The sequence below is a fragment of the Trematomus bernacchii genome, unplaced genomic scaffold, assembly GCF_902827165.1.
Source record: "Trematomus bernacchii unplaced genomic scaffold, fTreBer1.1, whole genome shotgun sequence".
In the NCBI taxonomy this organism is placed as follows: Eukaryota; Metazoa; Chordata; class Actinopteri; order Perciformes; family Nototheniidae; genus Trematomus; species Trematomus bernacchii.
Window position 1 is genome coordinate 2,826,240 of NW_022987469.1, and position 6,451 is coordinate 2,832,690.

Genomic DNA, 6,451 nt, shown 5'->3' on the forward strand with positions numbered 1-6,451 from the left:
GACAGTCACTTTGTTTCAGCTGCTGAAGTTCCTCTGCAAGCAGACAGAAATGATCAAATGTGTTAAATCTGTAAGAAAATAAAATCAATATGTTACGTGAATATTAAATAAATGCACCATTTTATTTTGAAAAGCTTTATTTTGAAGGTAAACCCGGATGTTTACATTACGTCACTTCCGGATGCACGTCATCTTTGTTTTCAGCCGTTAGAAAGAAGTAAACAGAATGTCATGAATGACAATATGAGGAGTAAAGGCTTGTGGAGTTATACAATAAACACACAACGTCTAAATCCTCTTATTTGATGCAATACTAATCACAGAGGAACGAAGCCGGGAGGAAGACCCGCCCCTCGTCGAAGCAGCCAATGAGAAGAAGAGGATGGAATCAGATATACTCGAATGCACGTAGAAAATCGTTCTCTCTTCACCCTCTCCGCTATGATACTTGCCTGTTTGATCCAATACAACGCTACTTTATTAAATACTCTTTTGAACTTTCTGAGACTCCATTCGTCTCCTTTTTACCTTACTCCTGGACTTGGAACAAAGAACATTATCTACAAATTAGTGAAACCCCGACGTGATACCAAGATACCAGGAGAGGAACTGCAGCTTCGAAGGAGTTTTTACGAACCAGCAGACACACACGCTGGGCCCAATAATACGGTAAGACAGAGCCTGTTAATTCAAAATCTTCAATAGCTTACGTAGTATATATTAGGTGTGTGTCTGATGGTAAGTTAACCTCCTGAGAAAGACTGCCTATTTTAATGTTAAAACTAAATTGACTAGAGATCTGAACACGTGGCGTTGTGCTGGACTGATCAAGTAAGTTTGTTTGTCCCTGGGTGTTTCTCAATGTCGAGGAAGGATCCTTCAGAGACACTATTTCAAGGATGCTACGTCATCGAATCCCGCCGAAGGACTGTTCCAATGTCCAGGATCCTTGGAATTCTACCGAGGACTGAGTCCTTCGTTGCGGGAAATTTCGAGGATGCACATGTGTATCCTCCGCGGTCTTAAAAGCCCCACAATGCTTTGCGCGGAAAATGGCTGAATCCAGGTAGTACACATTTAAATGTAAGTATGTTCAGTGGCGTAGTAAATGTGCACATGACTTGTGTTTAAAGTTTATAGTCCGTTTGAGTTTTGCCCGTGTGAACACAAACCGAACCTTCTGAAAAATGAAACAATGTAACAAACTGTCGTCTGGTGCGCACCAGAGAAGACTATTAGGTTTGAATGAGACCTTAGAGCGTTTTGCACCTAAATAAATAATTTAAATGAACCTTGTTTTGACTTTGCCTCTTTTGTTGATATTTGTGGTTTATGCTACAATGTGCACCAATATGTGTAAAAAAGGTTTGCAGACATCAAGTATGATATATGAATGGAAAGGATGTACAGAAAAACTTTTTTGGAAAACTATGAGAATGAAGAAAGGTGATTGAAGATGAGAAATTAATGTAAAGCAGATTGTTTGCACTGAACACGTGTTGTACTGACCATTCTGTCCATTTTATTGACAATTTTAACTTTTTCTGGGACCGCAGACATATTTTTAAGGCAGATGGAGTTTGCCTGAACAAGGCAGGAGTGAACTTGTTTATCTCTAACATATTCAACTGCCTGCGTCATCAATCTGTTCCCTCTGCCAAGGACAAGCGGCAAGAGGAATCAAAACAGGAGAAAGACACAACACATCGCACAGACAACCTTGAAGAAGTATCACTGCACCCGCCTGAGGAATGTCTTGATTCTGGGAGACCTTTGACACAAATGGAGGAGTGTCCAACGCCCCTCACCCCCCCTACCAACACCTTTGAGGATACTCTTCCTTCACCCCCCAGCTCTCTCTTCTCTCCGCTCACCCTTTCACACTCGCCCCCCCTCCTGGAGTTCGATGACCACATGAAGGAAATACACAGGGTTGCCACCAATTCCTTCCTGGAGTTCACTGAAAATATGAAGGCGATACAAAGGGTTAGCAGCATGTCCTTGACCCCCGTCCCTCAACGACGCCCACCAGAATCATCGAAGCAGAGACGCGCACCATCTCCCCCCTGCCAGTATCTGTGTTGATAGGCAATAGATTAAGAGCGGTGAATCAGCTTAGAAACAGGAAGTGCTCAAACGTTTGTGTGAGTTTATCAAATTTAGCAGTGATTCCATGTCAGCCACAGCTTGTCACAAAAAAGCTGACTGATAGTGTATTTAACAAACTTAAACTAGCTTTATTAAATGTCAGATCTTTGCCAGGAAAAACATTTGTAACCACAAAGATTTATTTTAATGTTTAAAACAAATAACTGTTATTATCGACATTATGTGGATGACAGTTTCAAGAAATATCAGACCTTTATTTGTCACAATCAACTAGTGAGGAAGTAAATGGATCTTGTGTATTTATGCACTGAAACATGTCCATGCCATGTCCCTTTCCTGAAACAGAGGCAGGAAGTCCTCGCCGAGCGAGGGCAGCGGGACCTGTGGCTGCAGAGCGCGTCATTCTGACCTCAGCAACAACACACCCCACAGAGATGAAAAGCATGCTATTTGTTGATCAATAATTCATCAGTGTCTTCTGCTTACTTCTATGTTGATGTTAGGAATGTGTGTGTGTGTGTGTGTGTGTGTGTGTGTGTGTGTACCATTGTGGCTTATTTAATTATTGTTGGATTCATTATCAAAGAGTTGTTGCAGTAATCAAAATAATGTTACGTCTCAGACCAAGGGTTCATCATAAAAAACGGAACCCCACCCACCCCCAAGATGTACAAAAAAAGAAATAGAACCCAGACAAATAGAGAACGTGGTCCCTTTGTCCTCGTGGTATTGAAGCATGCTACAGTTTAATAGCTTTCCCAACACTGTATGATCACCTGTAACTATTTGTTTTTAACACCATATGTTTCTTTGCCATGTTGCTCACTCATTTTGATCTGTATTAGACCTACTGTATATAAGCATATGGCAAACAACATACACTCCATCAATAATAATAGAATCGAGGTATGTAAGCTGAATATATTCCACAGGAAAATGTTCTGCCAGAAGAGATGCATGTATTAGGTGAGTTGGGAGAGGACATGACAATACAAACTGTCAGTTTAATGACACAGATCAGTTTTTTAATACATTTACGGGTATTAGCTCAGACCAAAAGTGATTATGTAAGCATCACTCATTTAAATCAAATGTCTTTTTACAATTAACTTCAGTTTGAATAATAAGTGTATAGAACACATAACACATTTAATAAATCACAACGTTTTTTGGTTCTTCCTGTAAATTCTACAGCTTATAAGACATTTGTAACCTTCCACAGTGAGTCACTCGTCTATCTATGATCATTTCTCTTTAGTCACAATTCTTTTAAAAAAGACATGAAAAAGCTGTCTGACATGTGTTCTCCACCCTCTTGCCAATTATGCCTCAACTATTTTAGTTTTGTTTACATTGCAGCTGGAACAAGTTGCTTCTGTAGACAGATATCATTTTTTGTTGTTTTGTCATTCGCAGAGTGAAGACTTTAGTCCCTCAAATCTATTCCCATTCAGATACAGCCATCATCAATCTCTACCCATGTTGAACAGCTGTTGAAAAGGTTGCAGTCATTTTCAAATGATGCACTTTGCATTATGACTGATCCTTCCAAACCCTCCATCCTCAGTTCCTTCATAATGTTGACGTTTGCTGTCGCACTGACCACTGTTAGATTAGACATAGACTTCATATGCATAAGAATTCTAATACATCATTTTTTTCATTCAGACCAACAGGCACTTTGTAAAAGACCGCAACCACATCCTCATATGTTGTGGAGATACAAACAGAACATGAATGGATATGAAATGTGATGCTGCGACTTACCTGTGAGATGAAGGCGAGCACTGACCGAGACCCCCTGCCCTATCCTGAGCCAGAGGGATCTTTTATAGGTTGAACCTCCTGCGTCGTCATCATTGATCACTGGTTGGTAGTGTGTGTGTGTGTGTGTGTGTGTGTGTGTGTGTGTGTGTGTGTGTGTGTGTGTGTGTGTGTGTGTGTGTGTGTGTGTGTGTGTGTATGTGTGTGTGTGTGTGTGATACCATGCACCAACAAACACACCATTACCCCTTATTTCCTTCTTTTCATCCACCACTTATTTTGATATTTGATCGTACAAAGATTTGTAACCTTCCAAAATGTGTATTCCCATGAGCACACTCATATTTGGTTTGGCCACTATTTTAGTCTTTCCATAATAGACTTGAAATGAGGTCTGTGGTCAAGGAAAAAGGCATGGAGGTCATGACAAAAAGCCCAAAGTAATATTGAAGTGGCCTGTATAATAAAAAACTAAAAATATACACAGCAGGGACATGCGCACTTACTGAATTGCGTTACATTCATTTGACTCTTGTGAATGGTATTAAATGTTTCTAATACATTGTACTGTAAGCATTTTCAGGTATTAACATTTGTATTTTAAAATATACATTTCAAGTGAATATAACTACACCATGTTAAATCGAGATCCCAATTGTCGAAGTATTTTACAGTAACAGAAAAAAAAGACACAAATCAGTTAATCCAAAAGTACCAGAAAGTAATCAGGAGACATTACTTATTCATTTTGGGGGAATAAGATTACACGACTGATTACTTTTTTTTAACTCAACACCTGCTCATTCTTGACGTGAGAACTCGCTGAAATTCTCTCCACCTAATGCTCGAGATATTTCTCGAGCATTACATACACTGTAAAACATTACATTCCTGTTTTAATTAGTCAAGTTACATTGTCTCTTTTATTCAATGAACTCTAAAGTAAAGACACATTTTGATCTAAATTAGAGGACTAATGCTGTTGGTGGAGGAACTCTGTGCACCTGGAGCAGTGATCCGATTGAGGCGGAGTAATACTTTAACCTACAGTCTGAAACAGGAGGACCGTTACGGAGTTTAATATTGAATAAATACAATTTCTTATGAACGTTATGCCCTTAATGACGTGTATTCATTTGAAACATGCTGCAGACTCTGGAGGCAATTTATCATTTGTGAGGGAGATTTTCCTCTTCTCCTTTGCTCCACTCTGTGTATGTGTGTGTGGGGAGGCAGAGCAATTGTTTACTTCTATACCAGATTTTTTTTTACTTCAGCTTAAAGGCCCTGACACACCAGGCCGATATCGGCCGTCTTCGGTTGTCTGGCGACGAAGCGTGCCCTGTCGCCCAAAGTCAATTTGGTGTGTCCCGAACCCTCGGCCGTGACACGCCTTATTTGGCCTTTCACGGTCGACACAAGCTATCGGGCCAAGAAACCACTCTGATCAGCTGTTCAGCTAGCAAATGAGAAGCGAAACGGAAGTGAGGGACGTAAACAAACGATTTAAAAAGGCACAGGACAGGAGCTAAACCCCAGCAGGTGATACTTAAAGACATCAAACATAGCCCTTAAATGTCCTCTCTTACCTCCCACACATAGCAGGGACATCTCTGATATTGGCGGGAACGTCCCCGGCTGTCCTCTGCTGAGAGCTCCGTGATTTGTTTGGTCAAGTCCGGTTTTTCATCGGTTTATTTGTCAGTATAAAGTTGCAGGATTAGTCTCAAGTACCTCAACATTGTCCTTAAGTACAGTGTCTAAGTAAATGAGATACTGTCTACTGCTGTTCATTTACCTATTGTGAGTCGCCTCGGATAAAAGCATCACATGGAAATGTAAATTTAGCAAGAAGTGGCCATTATTACATTACTACATTGCTGACTCAATAAACTACACACCCGCCAGAACACTGCGATCATCAGATGCAGGTCTATTAACTGTGATTTTATAGTATGTCTGCACTTTATGTGCTCATTTCATCATTCATGTATTTTTATATTCTAAAACATGTTTTCGATGGACGAGAGTGAAAATGGAACGCACACGCTATTTGTTGTTTGTTTATATCAGTCTGTTCTTCTTCTCTGTCTTCCGGTTGTTGCCTATTTTGAATGACGAATACACACTACCGCCGCCTGCTGGTAAGGAGAGTTATTGCCACTCACGCATGCGCAGTTCGTACGTGCTCGGCTGAAGTCTTTGCGGTGTGTTCCAGTGCGACACATGGCCAAGACGCAGGAGAACTCGTCGATGGAACTGTCGGTGTCGGTGAGTTCTCTGGTGACTGCCTGGTGTGTCTGGGCCTAAGCTAGACTATTATGCTATATTTGAACAATATATTATAGGGCCAGTTATTGTTCAGTGAGAACAAACATAGCAATTCAAAGGAAATATCCAGGTGTTACGGAATCTTAATTTCTTACATGGAAGACCCCTTTGGTGTCCTGTTTTTTGTCACTTGTTTCATTTTCTTTTAGCTGTTTACGTGTCCCTGTACTAACCCTATCCCTAATAGACCAGAAAAAAACCTATCCTGTAAGCTTGGAGGACACTTTGGTAAGTGAGGGTGTATTTT